The sequence below is a fragment of the Oncorhynchus gorbuscha genome, linkage group LG17, assembly GCF_021184085.1.
Source record: "Oncorhynchus gorbuscha isolate QuinsamMale2020 ecotype Even-year linkage group LG17, OgorEven_v1.0, whole genome shotgun sequence".
In the NCBI taxonomy this organism is placed as follows: domain Eukaryota; kingdom Metazoa; phylum Chordata; class Actinopteri; order Salmoniformes; family Salmonidae; genus Oncorhynchus; species Oncorhynchus gorbuscha.
In genome coordinates, this window is record NC_060189.1 from 52788489 (window position 1) to 52815043 (window position 26555).

General features: G+C 42.5%; 1 pseudogene; it reads left to right on the forward strand.

Annotated features, from left to right (window-relative positions):
- Positions 1-3254: 3254 nt before the first annotated feature.
- Positions 3255-25683, forward strand: LOC124001778 (annotated as a pseudogene).
- Positions 25684-26555: the final 872 nt, after the last annotated feature.

The window sequence follows — 26555 nt, forward strand, 5'->3', positions numbered from 1 at the left end:
TGCGTTATGTTAATTAGTGTCAGTCGATGATTACGCTCCCTCATGCGGGATGGGGAGTCAGAGGTTAAAAGGTGAAATACTGTAGCTATGTTATCAAAAAAATACAACGCCAAGTTAGAAGTATCAGAACACAAAAAGGTAGTTCTAACCTTAAATATGACTGGGAGAAGTGTCAAGAATAAGAAAGCAATATATAGTACACTAGAACATAGCAAAACATGAACAACAACAGTCAAGCCATAGCTGAAGGCAATTGAGCAAAATGTCCACTAGTTGACAGTAAATGGAACCTTCACGACGCTACAGGAAGGGTGAGAAATCCATATGTTCATTTAAACCAGGGTATTTAGTGGCCTGTAGTTTGTAAATCCAAAAACTTTCCCTTTGGCTTAACGGTTTAAGATGGTCCCCTTTTCTAATAGAGGCCGGAATATGATCAATACCCATAGCTTGTAGGGAGGCAGGGTTGCCATTGTGTAGGGACTTGTAGTGCCTTGCCATGGGGTAGTCTTCATTGCCTACCGGTATGGCGTACTTGTGTTCCGCTAAGCGATCTTGAAGGTGTCTCTTTGTCCGTCCAATGTAGAACACCTTGCACTGTGGACATTCCAATCTATAGATGACATGAGTGGTTTTACAGTTAATTAAATGCTTGACGTAATACGTAATAGTCCATTTTGGAAGCTGTGTCAACAAAATACTTCTGTGCAATATTACTGCAATGGTTACATTTAAAAGAGCCCTTGGGTTTGTGGTCAAGCCAAGTTTTTTGAGAGTCACCCGGAAGATAACTGTGGACAAATTTGTCATTTAGGGTAGGACATTTCTTAAAGCTTATGACTGGTGGTTCAGGAAAGACTTGGCGTAGTAGCGTATCACTTTGGATGATTCCCCAATTATTTTTAATTATTATTTTAATGTTCTCTGCTTCAGTGCCTTATTTTGTAACAAAATACACTCTCTCTGATGTATCACGAGGCACTCCTCTTCGCAACAAGTTCTCTGTCAGGTAATCCAGCCCTTACACCGGCATCTTTCAGGACCTGAACGCTGTAGCCCCGATTCAAGAAGCGATTCTCCAATTCAGCAGATTTGACACTGTAGTCTGTTTCCCGATCGCAAATTCTGCGGATTCAGCATTTCACCTTTTAATGTGTAACCACTCCCTGTTCCAATTAGGGCTAATTGAAAAGCTGTTCAAAAGAGGACATTGTATTCCTTTGTTTTTGTTTTTTTGTACTCCCTAACGAAGGCTATGCAGCCGAAAAGCATCAGTTTAAAAAAACTTTGTTTCTATTGAACATGCCATAGTAATAAAGGCATTTTAATCACTTATGAAGTGCCTTGGTCCTCCTTTCTTTCTGATAATATTTACCTTACTGAGGTGATGCAGATGGAATCAAATCAAATCAAATGTATTTATATAGCCCTTCCTTCGTACATCAGCTGATATCTCAAAGTGCTGTACAGAAACCCAGCCTAAAACCCCAAACAGCAAGCAATGCAGGTGTAGAAGCACGGTGGCTAGGAAAAACTCCCTAGAAAGGCCAAAACCGAGGAAGAAACCTGGAGAGGAACCAGGCTATGTGGAGTGGCCAGTCCTCTTCTGGCTGTGCCGGGTGGAGATTATAACAGAACATGGCCAAGATGTTCAAATGTTCATAAATGACCAGCATGGTCGAATAATAATAAGGCAGAACAGTTGAAACTGGAGCAGCAGCACAGTCAGGTGGACTGGGGACAGCAAGGAGTCATCATGTCAGGTAGTCCTGGGGCACGGTCCTAGGGCTCAGGTCCTCCGAGAGAGAGAAAGAAAGAGAGAATTAGAGAGAGCATATGTGGGGTGGCCAGTCCTCTTCTGGCTGTGCCGGGTGAAGATTATAACAGAACATGGCCAAGATGTTCAAATGTTCATAAATGACCAGCATGGTCGAATAATAGTAAGGCAGAACAGTTGAAACTGGAGCAGCAGCATGGCCAGGTGGACTGGGGACAGCAAGGAGTCATCATGTTAGGTAGTCCTGGGGCATGGTCCTAGGGCTCAGGTCCTCCGAGAGAGAGAAAGAAAGAGAGAATTAGAGAACGCACACTTAGATTCACACAGGACACCAAATAGGACAAGAGAGGTACTCCAGATATAACAAACGGACCCTAGCCCCCCGACACACAAATTACTGCAGCATAAATACTGGAGGCTGAGACAGGAGGGGTCAGGAAACACTGTGGCCCCATCCGAGGACACCCCCGGACAGGGCCAAACAGGAAGGATATAACCCTGTTATAAAGTATGTATATTATTTTCTACTATATGTTCTACTATATTCTTACTAACACACTGTTCTTTCTAAACAAGTCTGCTCTGCGCTGGCAAGATATTGATCATGAATAGGAGATTTGATGTCTAATGTAATAAGCAGTAGAGTATTTTAAAGGACAGCGTGCATTATATAACCTTTTAATTTAGCCACACCCTTTGAACGATGATGCCTATCAATAACATCCCAAAGAGATCCCACTAAATTACTAGAGGGGCTTTGTCATAAAACCTAAAAGTTCTAGAATGGATCTAAATGGCAGTCATGTTGGTCAGGGAGAAATCCAAACCAATCGAATTGTAATGATAATCCTGATTTTGTTTATACAGGAAAATAAAAGTAAGGCATGTGATATAAAAAATGGTATAATAGAATTCTTGTCAACCTAAAATATTGTCATAATTATAAGTACAGTTTATGTAAACAGACCATAAATGTCTCAAGTTGTTTTCTTGGAAAGCTGTGAGTGCTATTTATGATATATCAGTATTTGTTTCATTTACAACTTGTCTATGTCCTATCATCAACTGATTTCAGCCAGTGTATGGAATACTGGCAGTTAATTTGAAAAATTCATAGAATTGTTCATCTTAAACAGGCTGGCTAGTTAGCTAACAAACATGCAGCGCAGATACATTATTCAAATTCATTATTTTAACCAATATTTTATCACAGCACTGGCAAGGGATGGTTGACCAACTCCCTGACAGAAATGGCTGACCTTTATCCCATCACAGGCAAATTCAAAATTGGCTATATCGTAAAGATTAACGTATCGTAAAGACATAACCTTAACCCCACTGCAAACCTTAAGTTTAAAATCTCATTTTAATAAAATACATTGTAGAAATGGGCGGGGTTTATTACTTTGTGGCTGTGGTAACGACCCCATAAGAAGGTTTATGTCCTTTCTAGTACCGGTATTCTAATTCCCAATTCTATGTAACATCCTTTCTCGCCAGTATAAACGGAAGTGAACAGTGTCGAAGAACATTTTACACGTTAGCGTTTTTATTGTTGTTATTTAGACGTTCATTTTCCCAGCACAGCATCACATGTGTACCCCATGCAGTCTTTAATTCGAGTATCTAGGCAACACTAGCTAGCTGCTAACGTTAGTTAACAATGGCTAACTGTATGGTTTTTCAAACTCAAATAGCCTCCATCATGGAGGTGCTAGCGAATGCAGCTGTGACCGATATATGTAAACTCGTAGACGACGATTATGCAGTGTTTCGTTTGGAAATAACTCAAAGCCAGAAAGAAAACAGGGCATTGCGTAGGAAACTACAGCTACTGGAACTAAAGGTGGCACGTGAGCGCGCAGAGAGGACAATGCGAGAGCGCGTTCTCGCCAGTCGTCCCAGTAGTGTCAAGATCCTCGACCGATACAGAGGAATTGCAAGAGGTATATTTTGCAGAAGGCTGATGCTGCGCGGCCTAAACTGTTCATATGTACAGTAGCTCCACTGGTGGAAAAAGTACCCCGTTGTCATACTTGAGTAAAAGTAAAGATACTTAATAGAAAATTACTCAAGTAAAAGTTGCCCAGTAAAATACTACATGAGTAAAAGTCTTCAAGTATTTGGTTTTAAATATACTTAAGTATCAAAAGTAAACGTATAAATCATTTCAAATTCCTTATATTTAAGCAAACCAGACTACACCGTTTTATTTTTTAAAATATTTTTTTTTTATGTACAGATAGACAAACGAAGCATGTGTGTTTGAGTTCGCTAGATCAGAGGCAGTAGGGTGATTAGGGGTGTTCTCTTGATAAGTGCTTGAATTGGACCATTTTCCTGTCCCGCTAAGCATTCAAAATGTAACCAGTACTTTTGGGTGTCCGAGTAAAGAGTACATCATTTTCTTTAGGTATGTAGTGAGTTAAAAGTTGTCAAAAATATAAATACTCCCAAAAACTACTTAAGTTCTTTACACCACTGAGTGTCTCGGTGCCTGTCGTCTGGTTCGCCTCTGCGCATGTGTTCAAATGTAGTTTGTTACACCAGATGCGATTTAAGCAACAACAACAAAAATAATGGTATACAGGCATTATACTGGGAGTTACAGGTTTGCCTATACAAAGCAGAGATTTTCCAGCTAACCTGGTCTTGGCAATACTATCTTTGTTCTTAATTGGTGGAAACAGGAGTCTCCTAAAATGTCTGTCCAGTGGCAGGGGCTATGTTTGAATGCAGAAAATGTGCCATTATTAAAAATAAATCAATGTTTTGCTCCATTTTGTAATCCAACAATGTGTGCACCGCCATCTTGTCTATTTCAATTATTCTCTCATTGATGAGACAGGTGTCTGTCATGCAGCACTTTGGGGTGGACCCTCACCTGTCTCGATCAAGGAGAGAAGATTTGAAATACACAAGTTGTTGGAGTACACATTCTTGGATTACTTCATGGAGTCTTTGACACATTTTCTAAATTCAAATGAACCCCCTGCAACTGGACAATGACATATTATGACACTATTTCCACAAATTGAGAACGAAGATAGTATTGCCAATACCAGCTTAGTTAAAACATGTCTGCAGATGTTTTACATAGCCAGACCTGTAACTCCCAGTACAATGGATACCAACATGTTTGGGTTAAATCACATTATCTGGTGTTAAAATCTGTAGCTAATAATTCCCCTGACTACTTAGCCATCTTGGGCAAAGACACCACATTCTAACCAGATTCTTGATTTACTGCATTTCCTATTATTTACTCAATGAAAAAATGTGATGCATGGAACATAATACATTTATCAAGGAGTTATGAGAAGTGTTACCTTACATGCTGGCCAATTCTACACAGTGTCAAAATTGTCAATAGTGTACAATATATCATTGACAGTAGCTAACCTAACCACCTCTTTTCCCCCAATCACTCTCTCAGGTGAAGGACATCTCACTGGAGGCCACAGGAGCTTTGTGAAGCCAGCGAGACACAATACATGGAAAGATGATCAACCAATCACTGTTGATGAGGGGAGTGGAACCTCAACCCAGCACGTTATTGTGATAGAGGTTAGTGTAATAGTGTTGCATAAACAATGTGGCCTGTTTATTTCAGAAAGGCTCCCCTCGGCTATTCACTTGTTTACATGTACATCTTAATTTGTCTGCCATAGAGCTTGTCAGACCTCCCTATGACATTATCAAATTCTCATGTACCGCAGGTATTCCCAAACTGGGGGAGTACGCGCGATAAAAATGTGATTCACATTTAAAAAAATAATATATATATAATTCTTATTCTTATATAATTTTCAAACAGACCATTTACATGTTTCGACGGGGCTATACATTTGGCTGTGTTTTTTTTCTCGCCTGTGTAGCCTCGTTTCACAGAGAAAAATAAAATGAAACCATCTAGTGAAATAATGAGTCAACAGATGTGGCGGGCCTGGCACAGCTCCTGGTATATGTCCGTTATGTTTATGCGGGGGTCAATTAGGGAAGACATCCTCGTCTGCAAACCACTGGAAACCAGGACAACAGGAGAATATATTTTTTAAGTACTGGACTGCTTTGTGACATCAAATGAACTTTGGTGGTCAAGTTGTGTTGGTATCTGTACTGATGGCGCAAAAGCCATGACAGGGAGACATAGTGGAGCGGTAACACGCGTGCAAGCAGTTGCACCCGACGCCACTTGGGCACACTGCAGCATCCACCGAGAGGCTCTTGCTGCCAAGGGAATGCCTGACCGTTTCAAAGACGTTTTGGACACTACAATGAAAATGGTTAACTTTGTTAAAGCAAGGCCCCTGAACTCTTGTGTATTTTCTGCACTATGCAATGATATGGGCAGCGACCATGTAACACATTTACAACATACAGAAGTGCGCTGGTTATCAATGGGCAAAGTATTGACACATTTTTTAAAATTGAGATGAGCTTAAACTTTTCTTTACTGACCATAATTCTCACTTGTCTGACCGCTTGCATGATGACGAGTTTCTCACATGACTGGCCTATCTGGGTGATGTTTTTTCTCGCCTGAATGATCTAAATCTAGGACTACAGGAACTCTCCGCAACTATATTCAATGTGCGGGACAAAATTGAGGCTATGATTAAGAAGTTGGACAACAACACACAGGTCTTTTCATCATTGTATGATTTATTTTGTGTGCAAATGAACTCAAGCTTACAGACAATGTCAAATGTGATATAGCGAAGCACCCGAGTGTGTTGGGTGCGCAGTTACGCAGGTACTTTCCCGAAACGGATTCCTTAATCAACTGGATTTGTTGTCCCTTTCATGCCCTGCCTCCAGTCCACTTACTGATATCTGAACAAGAGAGCCTCATCGAAATTGCTACAAGCAGTTCTGTGAAAAATTCATTTAATCAGAAGCCACTGACAGATTTCTGGATTGGGCTGCGCTCAGAGTATCCTGCCTTGGCAAATCGCACTGTTAAGACACTGATGCCCTTTGCAACCACGTACCTATGTGAGAGTGGATTCTTGGCCCTCACTAACATGAAAACTAAATAGGGGTACAGACTGTGTGTGGAAAATGATTTAAGACTGAGACTCTCCAATACAACCCAAAATTGTAGTTATGTGCATCCTTTCAAGCACGCCCTTATCATTAAACTGTGGTGAGTTATTGACAATTTTTAATTAACAAGTAAAGTTTTATATGTAAAAGGGCTAAATAAAGAGCAAAATTATAAATTATTATTATTATTTTTGCACTGGTCCTATAAGAGCTCTTTGTCACTTCCCATGTGCCGGGTTGTGGCAAAAACTCACACTCATTCTTATGTTTAATAAATGTATTGTATAGTGTGTGTGTTGCAGGCTTACAATGATGGCGAAAAACAACATTTGAGAGTGCGCTGACCCTGGTGCTAGAAGGGGGAATGCAATTGGTTGTTGAATGTTTGAGGAGGTATGGGACTATAAAGGTTTGGGTATAACTGATGTCCCGGTAATAACATCCTATCTTATTGTGTCAGTCTGCAGATACAGAGGCTGCAGGTCCTGGGGTGAAGCAAGAGAGGTCTGAAACAGAGGAGGACCTACAGCACTGCAGAAACATCCAGACTGGAGCGGCTGGAGCGTCCTCTGTAGCCACGAAGGACCCCACCACGGCCCCAGCACAGACCAGTGCCGGCTCAGAGTATTTACCGGTATTTCATCAGAGCCAGGGGACTGTTCATTCCTGTGGAGATGGTGATGCATTAGTCACTGGTGGTGATGATCCGTCATGTTATTACACTACAGAGATGGACCCTGGCAACATATCCTTGGGTTTAGAGACACAGACTGATCTGTCTAGAGGGGACTGGAACCAGTACAGTAGTAGTGTGTACTCTGAAGGATGCCTAGATAAGAAAGGGGAGGTTATAGTGGTAGATGAGGTGACTGTGAAAGTGGAGGGTGATGCTCCTCCAACATGGAATGCAGATAGCCACCTAGGAGACGGACACTCACAGGGCAGAGATTTCTTAGATTACAGGGAAAGCTTAGAGACTAATCCAAATGTTGGGACACACTCCCCTTTACACATTCTCAGGGATCGCGACCCAGTGTCCACGTCGATGGGGCCTTCTGATTCACATGGCCATGTACTTTTCAATCCGATATTGAGCGCAAACGACAGGGCTAGAGCTCAGGGGGGGAGCCACATCAGCCAATAGTAAAGAGAAACGGTTCCTCTGCATGTTCTGTAACAAAGGCTTCAGCTGCCCCCAGAAGGTGGAGATCCACCAGAGGGTCCACACAGGGGAGAAACCCTTCAGTTGTACCCAATGTCACATGCGCTTTGCTGAGGCTGGCAGCCTGAAGAGGCACCAGAGGGTCCACACAGGGGAGAAACCCTACAGCTGCCCCCAGTGTGAGAAGAGGTTCTCCCACCAGCACCATCTGAAGAGGCACTTGAAGGTCCACACAGAAGAGGTCGTTCGCCTGTAAGCACTGTCGGAAGAGGTTCTCGGAGAGGAGTTACCTCAGGATACATCAGCAGAAAAACCATCCCACTCAAAAACATAGAAAGTAACAATTCCAGTTAATGGCTTCTGATGTTTAGATCAAACTCTGCCCTAAAGATAGACTCAACGAGATGACGTAGATCAATTTCCACACCAACAAGGCCAAGACATTTTGGGATATATAGGTCTTAATTTAGCCTACACAGTACAAAGGCTATGTACAAATGCCTATTTCATTACTTCCATTCAACTATTTTTAAAATCTTTTTAAATAAACACTTATTGCCCTCAGCCATGGTTAGACTGTTGTTGTTCATGTGTTGCTGTGTTCTAGTGTACTATGGAATATTTAGCTTTCTTATTCTTGACACTTCTCTCAGTGATATTTAAGGTTAGAACTACCTTTTCGTGTTCCTATACTTCTAGTTTGGAGTTGTATTTTTAGGATTGCATAGCTACAGTATTTCAATGTGTATAGTACTGCTTACTAGGTGTGTCCAATCAATTGTGTAACCACTCCCTCTTCCAATTAGGGATAATTGATAAGCTGTTTAAAAGAGGACCTTGTATTCCTTCTTTTTTTTGTACTCCCTGACGAAGGCCATGCAGCCGAAACGCGTCGGTTTAAAAAAACCTGTTTCAATTTTTTTTTTTTTTATCCTTTATTTTACTAGGCAAGTCAGTTAAGAACAAATTCTTATTTTCAATGACGGCCTAGGAACAGTGGGTTAACTGCCTGTTCAGGGGCAGAACGACAGATTTTGTACCTTGTCAGCTCGGGGGTTTGAACTTGCAACCTTCCGGTTACTAGTCCAACGCTCTAACCACTAGGCTACCCTGCCGCCCCACTATTGAATGTGCCATACTAATAAAGGCATTGTTGTCAATTACATGAAGAGTGCCTTGGTTCTCCTTTTATTTTTGATAGAAATGCATCTGTTGGTCACAGATACCTAAAACAAAGGGCAGGGCCACCTGAGTGGTGCAGCGGTCTAAGGCACTGCATTGCTTGAGGAGTCACTACAGATCCGGGTTTGATCCTGGGCTGTGTCGCTTCCGGCTGTGACTGGGAGACCCTTGAGGCGACACACACTTGGCCCAGAGTCGTTAGAGAAGGGTTTGGTTGGCCGGGATGGCCTTGTCCCATCGCGCTCTAGCAACTCTTATGGCAGGTTGGGTGTATGCACGCTGACACTATCGCCAGTTGTACAGCGTTTCCTCCGTCACATTGGTGTGGCTGGCTTTAAGTTAAGCGAGCAGTGTGGCTTGACTGGGTCGTGTTTCGGGGGACACTTGGCTCCCGACCTTTGCCTCTCCCAAGTCTTTACGGGAGTTGAGGCTAAGGGACAAGACTTTAACTACCAATTGGATATCACAAAATTGGGAAGACAAAGGGGGTAAAAAATAAGATGTTTTTAAAAGTAGGGCGTGGATCAGAAAAACAGTCAATATCTGGTTTGACTACCATTTGCCTCATGGAGTGTGACATTCCTTCTTCTAGAGTTGATCAGGCTGTTGATTTTGGCCTGTGGTATGTTTTCCCACTCTTCAATGGCTGTGTGAAGTTGCTGGATATTGGCGGGAACTGGAACACACTGTTGTACATGTCGATCCAGAGCATCCCACACATGCTCAAGGAGTGACATGTCTGGTGAGTATGCAGGCCATGGAAGAACGGGGACATTTTCAGCTTCCAGGAATTGTGTACAGATCCTTGCTTTCATGGGGCCGTGCATTATCATGCTGAAACATGAGGTGATGGCGGCAGATGAATGTCATGACAGTGGGCCTCATGGACACGGTGTCTCTTGAGTATTCAAATTGCCATCGATAAAATCCAATTGTGTTTGTTGTCCCTAGCTTATGCCTGCCCATACCATAACCCCACCACCACCATTGGTCAATCTGTTCACAACGTTTGACATCAGCAAACAGCTCGCCCACACGGCGCCATTAGCCTCTCATCTGCCGGGTAGAGTTGAAATCGGGATTCATCTGTGAAGAGCACACTTCTCCAGTGGCCATTGAAGGTGAGCATTTGCCCACTTTAGTCGGTTACAACTCCGAACTGCAGTCAAGTCAAGACCCTGGTGAGGACAACAGCACACAGATGAGCTTCCCTGAGATGGTGTCTGACAGTTTGTGCAGAAATTATTCTGTTGTGAAAACCCACAGTTTCATCGGCTGTCCGGGTAGCTGGTCAACACCTTAACCATTACGCTAAGAGGTCATAAGTCTAGAGCAAAACCTGTTACATGTGCGTGAGTCTCAGCTTTCTATAATTTGATCAAACCCCTCTACATAACTTTTTGTTAAAAAAAGACCTGGCCCCAAGTCCCTTCGGGATCTGCCCTTCCCTCACAAACACCTCTCTAGCTCTGCCCGTGTTAATCACACAGATGAATAGTTGGTACCAGCAGATGCAAAAGAAATAGAATCCAATGGTAAAATCCAGAAGTAAGTAGCTCAAACACACAGTGGGCATGTCCGAATACCTGTACTTGCATCCTAAAGAATAGACTGTTTGAGTATGTGGGGAAAAAAAGTAGTTTTGTAATATGACATTTTGAAAATGTACTGTACATTTATGATCATACTCATTTTGGCTTTGACAGCAGCTGATAATCAGATATGGGGATGTGCTACCGAAATTAACCAATAATGCGAAAAACAACCCAATCGCGCATGACGCATTCTCAGTATGTGAAAATAGAATGTTTTATTGAATGTGAATGAGAAAATCGAGTATGGTTTAAATGTTAGTACGTTATACTAATATCAGCTCTTAATCTATAATGAAACAAAAAAATACAACGCAACATGCAACAATTTCAAAGACTTTGCTGAGTTACAGTTCATATAAGGAAAACAGTGAACTACAGTGAACACCAATGATCCCGGATGTGGAGGTCCTGGGCTGGTGTCACACGTGGTCTGCAGTTGTGAGGCCAGTTGGATGTACTGCCAAATTCTCTAAAATTATGGAGGCGTACCAATGTCAGCATACCAATTGCCACGCTCCCTCAACATGAGACATCTGTGGAATTGTGTTGTGTGACAAAACTGCACATTTTACTGTGGTCTTTCATTGTCCCCAGCACAAGGTGCACCTGTGTAATGATCATTCTGTTCAATCAGCTTCTTGAAATGCCACACCTGTCAGGTGGATGGATTATCTTGACAAAGGATTAAATGCTCACTAACAGAGATGTAAACATTTGTGCACAAAATTTGACAGAAATAAGATTTTGCATGGAGCATTTCTAGAATCTTTTATATTAGTTAATGAAACATGCACTTTACATTTTGTGTTTATATTTTTGTTCAGTGTAGTATAATTTGAAGCACACTTTTCCACAATGCAATGGAAATTCTGACTTCTCCCTACAGTTTTCTGGCTCATGTGAACTACAATCCCGACTGTGTTTGAATGTAAATAATCATTGCTTGTGATACGGCCATAGAAACATATGGCCCTTAGCGTGAAAGAATCCTTTAAAATAAAAAATATACGCTTACAGTAGTTAGCAGTTTTGCACAGATCCATACAACTATGTGACTTTATGACCAACATTATCCTATTTATACTTTGTAGTAAATAACACTAGAATTAATGTTTCTGGCTCATATCGATGCCACAGGCTGTTTAAAACCAGATAATTTGGTTTTAAGGGGCAGCTGACCTTTAATTTAACCACATACTCTTTAAGCTAAGTAACCAATAAGACCCTTTCTCTTCAGTAAAGGAAAGGCCAAGGTCTTAATAAGAAGTTGTTTTTTAATTGAAGGACTTGTGGAACAGCGAGGGAAAGGGAAGACCCCTGTTTTAAGATCCAGGAAAGGGTGGGGGAGGACCTCAGGTCAAGAGAGAAGAGAGGGAAGTCTAATCACAAGGCTGAGACTCATAAGGCTCAACAGCACTTTGAAATCAGAAGGGAAACATTCAACTGGAAAGTGTGATCACTGCCAGAAGATGGAGACAGTGGAACAGATACCATTTCAGTGCCAGCAATATGGGAGGGAAAAATACAATTTGTTATTACGATTAATGAATAATGGTATTGAGGAGTTAAATTGAATTAATAAAACCTTAAGCTGATATTGTATTTAATTATGTATTTCATTTCCTAAGAGAAGGCAGGGTTTAATTGGGTAGAGCTCAACTTTAGACCTCCCATGTCGCTGGTTCACACTCCAGGCCAGTTGGTGGCGGTAATGCATCACTAATGTTGATTGCCAACCGCGATTTAAAAACCACAGAAGTGTAAACGGAACTGAACGGTGACCAAGAAAAAAATGTCAATGTTAGCGATTTTATTAGTTATTTAGAAACTTCTTAACACACGAACTCAAAACATGACTCTTAACTAAACAGCATCACCTACTTACCCCCCAGGTAGTCTTTCATTCGTGTTGGAGACAGGACTTGGGTGATACATCTTATCTAGGTAACGCTAACGTTAGCTGCTAACAATGGCTAACTGTATGGTTTTTCACACTCAAATAGCCTCCATTATGGAGGTGCTAGCGAATTCAGCCGTGGCAGACATCTGTAAACTCGTAGACGACGACTATGCAGTGTTTCGTTTGGAAATAACTCAAAGCCAGAAAGAAAACAGGGTATTGCAGAGGAAACTACAGCAACTCGAATTGAAGATGGCACGGGAGCGTGTAGAGAGGACAACGCGAGACCGCGTCGTCGCCAGTCGTCCCAGTAACGTTAGCGCTAAGATCCTCGACCGATACAGAGGGATGGCAAGAGGTACATTTTTGCAGAGGTCGAGGGGCCTGTCGCCCCGTTCACATCTGCACGTTTGACTTTAGATGTGTTAATCACATATAGTAGACTATAGTTCCCCTGATTACTTAGCAAACTTGCAGAAAGACACTATCACATTCTATCCTGATAATATATTTCTTATTATTTGCTCCTTGAAAAAATGAGCATTGACGACGCAGTACCTAACCACCTCTTTCCCCCCAATCACTCTTTAAGGTGAAGGACATCTCACTGCAGGCCACAGAAGCTTTGTGAAGCCAGCGGAACACAATACATGGAGACATGACCAACCAATCAATGTTGATGAGGGGAATGGAAACTCAACCCAAGATGTTATTGTGATAGAGGTTAGTGTCATAGTATTACATCAAAATGACAGTACATCAAATATGGCCAGTTTATTTCAGAAAGACTCCCATCAGCTATTTTTTTTTCACCTTTATTTAACCAGGCACATTCTTATTTTCAATGACAGCCTGGGAACAGTGGGTTAACTGCCTGTTCAGGGGTAGAACGACAGATTTGTACCTTGTCAGCTCAGGGGTTTGAACTCACAACCTTCCGGTTACTAGTCCAACACTCTAACCACTAGGCTACGCTGCCGCCCCTTCACTTTCTTATATTTACATCCTAATTTATTTGCCATAGGGGAGCTTGTGAGACTTCCCTTGTGACATTGTTATCCAATGCTACTCATGTACCAGTAATAACCTCGCTTGTGTCAGTCTGCAGAGGCTGCAGGTCCTGGGGTGAAGCAGGAGACATCTGAAAGAGAGGAGGACCTACGGCACAGCAGAGACATCCAGACTGGAGCAGTGCCTGGAGTGGTGCCCCCTGTAGCTACTGGGTCCCCTGCCAACGTGCCCCAGGACAGGTCCCGATGCAGCATCATGGAGGTCAGTTTAACGCCGAATGCGGTCCCCAACACTACATCGATGGACCCTGGCAACATATCCTTGGCTTTAGAGACCCAGACTGATCTGTCTAGAGGGGACTGGAACCAGTACAGTAGTAGTGTATACTCTGAAGGGTACCTGGATAAGAAAGGGGAGGCTCTAGTGGTAGATGGCAACTGTGAAAGTTGAAGGTGATGTTCCTCTGACATGGAATGCAGACGAGACTCACTTAGGGGAGGACACTCACAAGGCAGAGATTTCTTAGACTACAGGGAAAGCTTAGAGACAAATCCAAATGTTGCAACTCACTCCCTTTTACACACGCTCAGGGGTCGCGACCCAGTGTTCTCGTCAATAGGGCCTTCCGATTCACATTACTGCTATCAGTTATTGAACTCAAAGGGCCAAGGCTCGGGGAGGGGGAGCAACATCAGGCAGTAGTAAAGAGAAACGGTTCCTCTGCATGTTCTGTAACAAAGGCTTCAGCAGCCCCCAGAAGGTGGAGATCCATCAGAGGGTCTACAGCTGTCCGTAGTGTGAGATGAGGTTCTCCTACCAGCCCCAGCTGAAGATGCACCTGAAGATCCACATTGGAGAAAGGCCGTTTGCCTGTACGCACTGCAGCTACTTCAGGATACACCAGCAGAAAAAACATTCCACTGTATAACATAGAAAGTAACCATTCCACTCGATAGCTTCTGACGTTAAATCAAACCCTGCATTGAAGACAAAGATTACTTTTCATTTTTGTCAGCATAAAAAATCCACAGATGCATTTGTAATAACGGGAGTAACAGATTTTAGTGTTGAATATTCCTTGGTAGAATGTTTAATCCAGAAATTGTAGGCTGTGATGTTCAAAAATAAATGAAATTGAATGACAATTTATGTAGTTTATCAAGTCAATGCAGATTTTTAGTTGAGACATTACATTTTTTTGGGGGGGGGGATTCATTTTAAGATACGCTTTGAAGAGGTAGGGTTTCAGACGTCTTTGGAAGATGGGCAGAGACTTTGCTGTCCTAGCTTCAGCATTAAGCTCGTTCCACCATTGTGGTGCCTTGACGGAGAAGAGCTTGGACTGGGTTGGGCAGATGCAGCCAAGAGACCAGAGGTGACAGAACGGAGTGCTCTGGTTGGGCTGTAGGGTTTGAGCATTGCCCCTCCATACCCTCAGGCTGTTCCCCTTGCTGCTCCATAGGCAACCAAAATGGTATTGTAGTGGATGTGAGCCACGACTGGAAGTCAGTGGAGTGTGTCAAGGAGCGGGGTGACATGGAAGAACTTGGGAAGGTTAAATACAGGACTGGCTGCAGCGTTCTGGATAAGTTGCAGGGGTTTGATGGCACAAATAGGGAGCCCAGCCAGCAGAGTTGCTGTAGTCTAGATGGGAGAAGACCATAACCTGGATTAGGACCTGGGCTGCTTCCTGTGTGAGGAAGGCTCATACTCTATGGCTTTTGTAGAGCATGAACCTGCAGGAGCGAGTCACTGATATGATTTTAGCAGAGAATGACAGGGTGTTGTCGTGGGTCACACCAAGGTTCTTTGCACTCTGGGAGAGGGACACAACAAGTTGTCAACAATGATGGAGAGATCTTGGAGCGGACAAGCCTTCCCCGGGAAGATGGGCAGCTCTGTCTTGTCGAGATTGAGCTTGAGATGGTGGGCTGACATGCAAGCTGAGATGTCTGCCAGGCAGGAAACATACATATCTATGTGTGGTTTTCATATGGTGTATATTTTTTTTAATGCTTAATGAACACAAAATGGGACTTTTCATTATAAGACTTTCATAGAGACTCTTTAGTATACGTCACATCTAATCTCACCCTATTCTGCGTAAACACGACAGCGTGTTATAACCAATATACACTTACTAAATAGACCTACACATACCCACACACTAACAAACACCTACTGTACACATGAAAATAGTTTAGTCAGGTTTGTCTGATGACTTTTTACTTATCATAGCTGAATTATTTTTATCCACAACAACATGTTTATGTCCACCATGATGGGTTTAACAACAATGAAGTAATTCTGTAACTACATTATAGGACTCAAATGTAGTGGGGATGGGTGAAAACTCCATGTTGAAAGTGTGTTTATTATCTGTGTGTATGTACCTGAGGGAGTGTATGTCTGTGTAATCTGTATCACCTGTCTCTTCCAGGAGGAGGAGGGTCCAGAGGTGCTGCTGGTGAAGGAGGAGGGGTGTGAGGAGGGTCTGTGGAACCCTGAGGGGAACATGGTCATGGAGGACAACCAAACTACACCTCCTCCTGAACCCGCAGAGGAACCAGCTGAGCAGCATAGGACCACACACAATCTCACTGAGGTGAGCCCACTGTAAACTACTGTCTGAATGGTGTTAGGTCAGGTCCCGTATCCACAGAGCGGGAGTGCTGATCTGGATCAGTTTTGCCTTTTTAGATCATAATGAGTGACTACATAGGCAGGTGGGAACCTGATCATAGGTCAGCACTCTTACTCTGATGCTTTGTGAATACGGGCCCAGGTCTTGACATGCCTTTGAATTTATAAAACTATTAAAGAGTGACAAGTGATCAAATTAACTAACATGTTTGCATAGTACTCATAGCAATCCCTCATTGCCCAATCAGAAGATGCTCCATAGCAGGGTGCTCATATCAGATTTCTTAATCCAACATCCTCTCACTCTGTATCTCTTACAGTCAGTAGACATGGAGGATGGGAAGCCTGATCTGCTGCTGGTCAAAGAGGAGACAATAGAAGACGAACCAGAGAGCATTGATCTGCTGAGTGGAATAAAGATGGGGGAGCAAGGTAAGGGAGAAATACACACACTGCCTTCAGAAAGTATTCATACCCCTTGACTTGTTCCACATTTGGTGTCAACATTTATTAAATAACAAATCCTCATCCATTTACACACACTACCTCATAATGACAAAGTGAAAACATGTTTTTAGATAAAATAAAATAAATGAAATTCAGAAATATCTAAGTCACAAATATTCACACCGCTGTGTCAATACATCCTAGAATTACCTTTGTCAGCTATTACAGCTGTGAGCCTGGTTAAGTCCTGCTAAAATGTGATTTTGTCTCCCAATGGAAAGCAGACTGAACCAAGTTTTCCTCTATTATTTTGACTGTGCTTAGCTCTATTCCATTTATTTTCATTACCAAAAACTCCCTAGTCCTTGCTGATGACCAGCATACCCATAACATGATGCAGACAACCCCATGCTTGAAAAAATGAAGAGTGGTTCTCAGTGATGCGTTGTGTTGGATCTGCCCCAAACATAACCCTTTGTATTCAGGACGTAGTTAATATTTTTTTTGCAGTTTTAGTTTAGTGCCTTATTGCAAACAGGATGATTATTATTTTTTTAGGGGGGGGGTTACTTTTTACCCCATTCCTCACCAATTTTGTGATATCAAATTGGTAGTTACAGTTTTGTCCTATCGCTGCAACTCCTGTATGGACTCGGGAGAGGAGAAGGTCGAGAGCAATGCATCCTCCGAAACACAACCCCTCCACGCCGCACTGCTTCTTGACACACTGCTCACTTAATCCGGAAGCACCAATGTGTCGGAGGACCGAAGTCAGTGCATGCACCCATGGAGTCGCTCGAGCGCAGAGGACATCCCAGCTGGCCAAACCCTCCGCTATCCCGGACTACACTGGGCCAATTGTGCGCCGCCTCATGGGCCTCCCAGTCGTGGCCCGGCTTGAACCTGGGATTGAACCCGAATCTGTACTGATGCCTCCCTAAGGAACTTAGACCGCTGCACCACCCGGGAGGCCCTACTGGAAGCATGTTTTGAAATAATTTTTTTCTTTACAGGCTTCCTTCTTCTCACTGTCATTTAGGTTAGTATTGCAGAGTAACTACAATGTTGTTGATCCATACTCAGTTTTCTCATGTCACAGCCGTTTAACTAAACTAACTATTTTAAAGTCACCATTGGCATCATGGTGGAAATCTGAGTGGTTTCCTTCCTCTCCGCAACTGATTTAGGAAGGACGCCTGTATCTTTGTAGTGACTGGGTGTATTGATACACCATCCAATGTGTAATTAATAACTTCACCAGGGCTGCCGAGTGGCGCAGCGGTCTAAGGCACTGCATCTCAGTGCAAGGGGTGTCACTGCAGTCCCTGGTTTGAATTCAGGCTGCATCACATCCGGCTGTGATTGGGAGTTCCTTAGGGCAGCGCACAATTGGCCCAGCGTCGCCCGGGGTAGGCCGTCATTGTAAATAAGAATTTGTTCTTAACTGTGACTTGCCGAGTTAAATATAGGGTAAAGTCATTTGTTAATTTATTTTTATTTTTAAAAATGCTCAAAGGGATATTCAATGTCTGCTTTTTTGTTTATCCATCTACCAACAGATGCCTTTCTTTGTGAGGCATTGGAAACATTCCTGGTCTTTGGTTGAATCTGTGTTTGAAATTCACTGCTTGACTGAGGGACCTTACAGATAATTGAATGTGTGGGGTACAGAGATGAGTCATGTTAAACACTATTATTTCACACAGTGAGTCCAAGCATCTTATTATGTGACTTGTTAAGCACATTTCTACTCCTGAACGTATTTAGATAAAATAGTTGAATACCTATTATCTCAAGATATTTCAGCTTAGAATTTTTTTATGAATTTGTAAAAATGTCTAAAAACATAATTCCACTTTGACATTATGGGGTATTGTGTGTAGGCCTACATACTGTACAGTAATAGATATTCAATTTTCTTCATTCATGAAATCAATAGAACTTATGTTTACATAGAAAAACACACACATTATAATGCATGACCTTGACTCAAAAAACATTGACTTATCAATGACCCAAGTCCAGCTCAGATAATCCCTACCATTGTGTCACTGCAAATGTACATTGTCCCAGTGGTGTTGTCAGTCATAAGTAACTTAATTCATGTCCCTCTAACTGCCCTGAGTGCCTCTGTTCATCCTACAGCTATTGTATGCTGTAATGTGCTTATGAACTAGAGTTCTACTCTTAGCACTGAGGTGGTGTGCCCTAGTAGGAATTCCACTGTGTGCAGCTCACCCTGCACTATCAACTCAAACATAAATAACATTGTCATGTCTACTTATAAGCTTCCCAGAAAAGTGCTGAAAATAGCCCACATTAAGAAGCAAGGTTCATGAAATAAATAACTTGCTAGTAACAGATGACATTCATATTTTGACTCTGAAACGCACTTAGATAATACCTTTGATAATACAGTGGTAGCAATACATGGTTATAACATCTACAGCAGTGGTTCTTAACCTTGTTGGAGGTACTGAACCCCACCAGTTTCATATGCGCATTCACCAAACTCTTCTTAATTGGAAAAATAAAATGTGATTTTTTTTAAATTCAAATTCAAAACATAGGTATATATTTTACTGGTGCACAAAATGAACCGTGCATCAAAATCACTGTTCAAAGAACAAAATCGTCAAAACATGATTTTCACACAAAAACAAAAACATAATAATGAATATTTACTGCAAATCAGTGTGACTTCTGCTGTTTCCTTTCAGAGACCAGTTCAGAAATGCGTGGCTTCACCTTGGCAAGTGCCACTCTCATGTCATTTTCGCAACAAAGTCTGTTGCTTTTCTTCGTTTTTATGTCCAGCAACCTCAAAAAGGATTGCTCGCAAAGATATGTTGTAACAAACGGTATGAAAATCTCCAGAGCTTTCTTAGCAATAACAGGGTACGTTACAATTTGACACCAAAACATTGAAAGCGTGGTTGTTCTGAAGAGTTGCTGTTGAACCTGGCTCTGCTGAATTTCAATGATTTCGTCGAGGTATTCATCATTGACATCTGTTGTCTCAACACTAAACGTGAACGGCTGTCTCACCCACGCTGGATATGACTCTCTTGTAGGGAAGTATCCTTCGAGAGACTTTGCAAGCTCATCTAAGTCTGTGGCAATTGCTTGCTTCAGTTCAGCAGGTACAGAAATGTCTCCGATTCCAGATAGAAGATGTATCTTATTACACAGTCGTCCAGCAGGGGAAAGTTTGCGAAGTTATCGTTCTCTGTTCGTCGCTTCCATAACGGTAGCTTTTTTTGAAAAGCCTTCAGGTTTTCCTCCACTTCAATGATGTTGACTCCACCGCTCTGCATCTTTTGATTGAGATGATTGAGAGCTGCGAAGATATCAGCCATGTACGCTAAAATGAGAATGAACTCAGAATTTTTGAATCAATCTGCATGACAATGTTGGTGCTTTTGCAAAAACGGCTAATTCCACACGCTCGGCAAAAAGTCGCTCTGGATAAGAGCGTCTGCTAAATGACTTAAATGTAAATGTAAATGTAAAAACACGATTCAGCACCTGTCCCCGGGATAACCACCGAACGTTAAAATGGTACAGAAGTACCTCGAATTCAGAGCCCATTTCTTTACACAGCTCACTGAAGATGTGGTGCCTCAGAGCACTAGTTTGCACCTAGTTCACACATTCCACTACAATATTTAATACTTCTGCCAGTTTTGGAGGCAAGGTTTTTGTTGCCAACGCATGCCTGTGCAGAATACAATGCGTAACAATGATGTGTGGTGCATCGGCTTTCACTAGCGCACCAAAACCAGACTTTCTTCCCAGCATGACTGGAGCTCCGTCCAAACAAACTGCAGAAACCATATCCCACGAAAGATTGTTGTCTTTGAAGAAGTCATCCACAAGTTTCTTCACAGCGGCTGCCTTCGTTGTTGTTGTTGTTGTTGCAAGATGCTTACAAAATAAAAAATCTCCCTTTACCACCTTGTCTTTCATATAGAGCACGAATACAGCAAGCTGGCATAGATTGGAAACGTCTGTGGTCTCTTTTAGGCTGGGTTTCTGTACAGCACTTTGAGATATCAGCTGATGTACGAAGGGCTATATAAATTGATTTGATTTGGTCTCGTCGAGTTGAAGGCTGAATTTTGCCGGGCTTGAAATCAGATCTGCAGCTACTTGAGCCAAGATGTCTTTGCTCATGTCTTCTATTCTGTCGCTGATGGTGTTATTTGAAAGAGGATTTTGGGATAAACTTCAGCCTCTTTTCCCAGCATGATATTCGCCATCTTCAACACGGCTGGTTTTATGAGTGTTTCACCAATGGTGTGTGGTTTTCCCTGCTTTGCAATCAGGTAAGCAACTTCGCACGATGCTGTGAGGATCGGTTTGTTGATGTGTACAAAGCCGAGAACAGGCAGAGTAGCCTTTTCATCGAATCTGGCTCTCTTCACCTTGAATTCAGCGAGTGTTGTGTTCTTGTATTTTCCATCTCCATGCAGCTTAAGGAAGTGTTCTCTTAGTTTTGCCGGTGCTAGATTAGAATTGCTCAACTTAGCATTGCAAATCATGCAGTTAGGACGCTGACTCCCATTACGTTCCGTTATACATGTGAATCCATATTGTACATATTCGTCCGACCACTTTCTTTTTTTGCTCGACATAGTAAGTATGAAGGGATTAAAATATTAAGAAAGAAATCACAAGACGTACCATCACGACAGTCACAAGTCGACGACTGAACGTACCAAATTCCCTGCAGCACAGATAGGCCAAGCGATGTAGCGTGATCACCTGCAGCCAACGATGGCCAAGCGAGGCGTGTCATCATGAATCATATGAGTCGGATGTGTGTCTTTACCTCCGCCGAACCCCTGAGACTGACTCACCGAACCCAGGTTAAGAACCACTGATCTACAGGGAAGACAGAAATGCCGATGGGGGCGGTGTTGCGGTCTATATTCAGAAGCACACTCCTGTAGAGCTTAGAGAGGATCTCATGTTAAATACTGTTGAAGCAATATGGCTACAGGTTAATCTGCCTCACCTAAAGCCCTTCTTGTGGGAAGCTGCTATAGAGCCCCATCTGCTAACAGTCAATATCTAGATAATATGTGTGATGCTTGATAATGTATGTAATATCAACAGAGAGGTGTATTGTCTGGGTAATTTCAATATTGACTGTCTCTCATCAAGCTACCCACTCAAGAAAAAGCTTCAAACTGTAACCAGTGCCTGCCATCAGTCAACCTACCAGGGTAGTTACAAACAGCACAGGAATATAATCATCGACATGTATTGATCACATCTTTACAAATGCTGCCGAAATATGTTTTAAAGCCGTATCCAAATCCATTAGATGTAGTGATCACAATATAGTAGCTATATCTAGGAAAACCAAAGTTCCAAAGGGGCTTGGCCTAATATAGTGTATAAGAGTTTTGTAGTGATTTGTATGTTGTTGATGTAAAGAATATTTGCTGGTCTGTAGTGTGTAATGAGGAGCAACCAGAAACTGTACTTGACTCATTTATGAAATGGCTTATTCCAGTTACTAATAAGCATGCACCCATTAAGAAAATTACTGTAAAAACTGTTAAATGCCCTTGGATTGATGAGGAATTTAAACATTTTATGGTTTTGAGGGATGAGGCAAAAGGAATGGCAAATAAGTTTGGCTGTACAATCGATTGACGAACATACTGCAAATGTGACTAAACTGAATAGAAGTAAGAAACTGTACTATGAAACAAAATAAATTATATAAAGAATGATAGTAAAAAGATTTGGAGCACCTTAAATAAATGTTGGGCAAAACAGAACTCGGCTCCATCATTCACTGAAACAGACATTCATTATATTGCCAACCACTTGAATATTTTAAAAAAAATGGCAAGATTAGCAAGCTTAGGCATGACATGCCAGTAACAAACTCCAACACTACACATCCAAGTATAACTCACCAAGTTATGACAAGCATTGTAATTTTGAATTCCCTAAAGTGAGTGTGGAAGTGGTGAAAATATTGTGTTCTATCAACAATGACAAGCCCCCGGGGTATGAGAACTTGGAGGTAAAATGACTGAGAATAATAATGGATGATATTGCCACTCCTATTTGCCATGTCTTCAATTTAGGCCTACTAGAAAGTGTGTGCCCTCAAGCCTGGAAGGAAGCTAAATTCATTCCTCTACCAAATAATAATAAAGCCCCCTTTACTGGCTCAAATAGCTGACCAATCAGCCTGTTACCAACCCATAGTAAACTTTTTGATTTTGTTTTGGGGGGGGCAGATACAATGCTATTTTACAGTAAACAAATTGACAAGACTTTCAGCACACTTCTTGGGAAGGACATTCAACGAGCATAGCATTTACACAAATTACTGATGATTGGCTGTGAGAAATGTATGATCAAAATATTGTGGGAGCTCTCTTGTTAGACTTCAGTGTGGTTTTTGACATTATCGATCATAGCGGCTGGAAAAACATGTGTGTTATGGCTTTACACCTGCTATATTGTGGATAAAGAGTTATCTGTCTATCAGAACACTGAGGGTGCTCTTTAATGGAAGCCTCTACAACATAAACTAGGTAGAATCAGGAATTCCCAAGGCAGCTGTTTCGGCCCCTTACTTTTCTATATTTACTAATGACATGCCACTTGTTGATACAACAGTGGGGAGAAGTCTGTCCATAATAAAGTGCTGCTCCGCCTTAGCACTATCAACAAGGCAAGTCCACCTGGACTACTGTTCAGTTGTATGATCAGGTGCCATAGAAGGACGTAGGAAAGTTACAATTGGCTCAGAACAGGGCAGCTTGGCTGGCCCTTAAATGTACATAGAGAGCTAGCATTAATAATATGCATGTCAATTTCTAATGGCTCAAAGTGGAGGAGAGGTTGACTTCATCACTACTTGTTTTTGTAAGAAGTGTTGTCAAGCTGAATGCACTGAGCTGCCTATTTAAACTACAAGAACACAGCTATGACACCCATGCATACCCTACAAGACATACCAGCAGAGGTCTCTTCACAGTCCCCAAGTCCAGAATAAACTATGGGAGGTGCACATTACTACATAGAGCCATGACAACATGGAACTCTATTCCACATCAGGTAACTGATGCAAGCAGTAGAATTAGATTTTTTTTAAACAGATAAATACACCTTGTGGAATAGTGAGGACTGTGAAGAGACACACGCAGGTACAGACACGCACTCTACACACAAATATATTGTTGTATGGTGGTATTATACATTTTGTATTGTAGATATGTAGTGGTGTAATAATGCTATATGATGTACTGTTTTAGCTTTTGTTTTATGTGTGATGTAAGTGCCTTAATGTGTTTGGACCCCAGGAGGTGCAGCAGCTAACGGGGATCCCTAATAAATACATATGTAGAGTTCTCTACCATGTTTGTAAAGTCTACTTTGTAACCTCTTCCTGCAGGTGGTTGGCTGGAGGCTAACAGAGGAGACTGGGCAGCCATATTGGATTCCCAGATCCAGACGGATGCAGCCAAGGGCCCAGGGATCAACATCACTGAGCAGGTCAGGAACAGAGGCGACATAGTGGAGGTCAGTGGATGGGACAGCATCCTCAACTCTGGGCTGGGGAACAACACTGTTAACTACAACCAGAAACAGACAGTGGAACACAAAACGACAACCAAAATTAGTCTCCATGACAACAGACTGGCTGAGACCAGGGCGAGGCTTAGATTTGGTCTGCGGGGACAGGGAGGTGTCCGTAAGACAACAGACACAGACTCTGCTAGTGATGCTCCGTCCTGCTCCTATAGTTGTGATTCAGAGAGACTGATGACGCCTCAGGTTAACCCCCTACCAGGTGCTGCCTTCAGCCTGCCTTCTATAGGATCTATCAACTGGAACATGGACCCTGTGACGACACAGACACTCCCTGGCCTTAATCCTCCTCACACTCTCCTAATGTTAAACCAGACATCAGACAATGCCAGTGCCTCAACACTAAATGGCTACACAAGCCCATTGACAAATGACAGTAGTAGTAACACTATCAGTCGGTCCAGTGGCAAAGAGAAGCGCTTCCCTTGTTCATTCTGTGGGAAAACTTTCAGTTTTCCTAAACAGGTGGAGATCCACCAGAGGATGCACATAGCAGAGACATCGTTCAGCTGCCACCTCTGCCGGGCCTGTTTTTCACACTTGTCCAGCCTAAAGAGGCACCAGAGGGTCCACACAGGGGAGAAACCATTTGGCTGCCACCTGTGCAAGGCCAGTTTTTCACACTCATCCAACCTGACGAGGCACCAGAGAGTCCACACACGGGAGAAATCCTAGAGCTGCCCCAGTGTGAGAAGAGGTTCTCGCACCAGCTGAAGATGCACCTGTTGATCCACACAAAAGAGCCCGTTCGCCTGTACGCACTGCGAGAAGAGGATCTCAGAGAGGAGCTACCTCAGGATACACCAGCAGAAAATGCACACAGCCCATGTGTAGTGACATGTAATTTAGTACTAGTTAGTTTGTAGTCAATTCTGTTTGTTTTGGATGTAAGTAGGGAAACTGAATGAGGTGAATTGAGGAAAGAATGAGTATGATGAGACAGAGTTGATGATATGGTGATCGTTGGTGTGATGGTGTCTCTAAAAATGCTTCACTGATGTAAAGTGAACCTTGTACTGTTTTGATGCTGGTGTTTTATAATGAGGAAATGATAGTGCCTTAATTCATGTTCACTTGACTTGAAGTAGTGATGTGTCTAATGTTGAACCTTTTCCAAATTATTCTCAAATTAATTTTCTCGAAGCGAGTGTCCAAGAGTTACAGAAAAAGTCTAGTGTTACCATAGTGAAGTTATTCTACTTGTCACATGTTTTGTACAATTATAAAGTACTGTACTTCACTGTGTGAGTGTATGACCATTTTGTTGAAATTAAATACAACATTGACTCTGTTCTGACTCACTTGGTTATTTTGTGTCATTGCAGGGACTGAGTTTTCCTTATCTCAGTTAAGCCAAAATATTATACTTCACTTTTTTAATCAACACATGGACATTTTTTATAATGAACTCAAGGCTCCATATTGTTAGCTACTTGAATCACAGTGATCGAGGTGGGCTTGACTGTGGTTATTTTTACTATCATGTCATGTTTCTGTGTACAGCAAAGAGTTTCTTATATAAACCTTTATGCTTTTCTGTTCAATTTGTGTTTACAGTCTGCAGTCCATGAGGACCTGCTGATATCCGGTGTTACTGGCGGGAGAGACTGGACCTCTGAAGCGGCTGGTCACAAACTCTGGCCCCGGATCAGGACCCTGGATCAGGAGCCGTCACTCTTCCTTCGTGAGTCGGAACCAGGACCCAACCACGAAGGACAGAGACCCCACCACCACACAGAACACAACCAGTGGACAGGTGGACTCAAGACCCTCAGTCCTGGTGGTCATCAGAGAAACCGAGGATCCAGTCAGCAATTGAGGCTCTTGTCTTCACAGTCTCAGTGCAGGGAAGGAGCAGGGCCTGGGGCTGACAGAGATAGACCCTCCTGTTCCTATGATACAAACACCACAGTATCCATGATGAACAGAGCAGGTCACCCTGGGCTTCAGCCTTCACAGAGAGTGGTGGGAGACCCCCCTAGTGGGAGTCTAACAGGAAGTCTTTCTCCTTCAAGATCTCCTCTAATGCCTGGTGACTGGGTTCATAGAAAGCCTGGACCTGGGTCTAGCCTTTCTCAGCTGCCTCATAGTTATCCCACCAATACAGACAGGGTCAAGATGGGCTTTCACCATGAGAGGTACCTAGCCTATAACACTGCAGAC